Below are 407 nucleotides of genomic sequence, written 5' to 3'. Positions count from 1 at the left end.
TATTACCATTTACTTAAAATCCATTTCATTTGTAAAGACCAGTATCACAAATTTGCCTCATCAGGCTTTACAACCCCCCCCCCCCACCCCACCCCAGGATGGACAGATGTGTGATAGATGTCATGTGTACAGAATGAACAACATAATACAATTACAACAGTCTATATGACAGAAATGATTCATTTAATGAAAGTAGTAAAAGTAGTAGTAGCACAAATACTAGTATTACTACTACTTTTACTTATTTTTATAATGAATATGAATAAAAGCAGTAATAGTAGCAGTATTAGTAACAGAAACGTGACTAATGATAATAATTTGACTACGTTATTAAAAGTAGTTGGCCTCGTACCTCCTGACGGGGTTGTAAAGCCTGATGAGGCAAATTTGTGATACTGGTCTTTACA

The sequence above is a fragment of the Anarrhichthys ocellatus genome, unplaced genomic scaffold (assembly GCF_004355925.1).
Source record: "Anarrhichthys ocellatus isolate YVR2014 unplaced genomic scaffold, GSC_Weel_1.0 scaffold167, whole genome shotgun sequence".
Classification (NCBI taxonomy): Eukaryota; Metazoa; Chordata; class Actinopteri; order Perciformes; family Anarhichadidae; genus Anarrhichthys; species Anarrhichthys ocellatus.
This window is presented reverse-complemented; position numbering follows the sequence as displayed.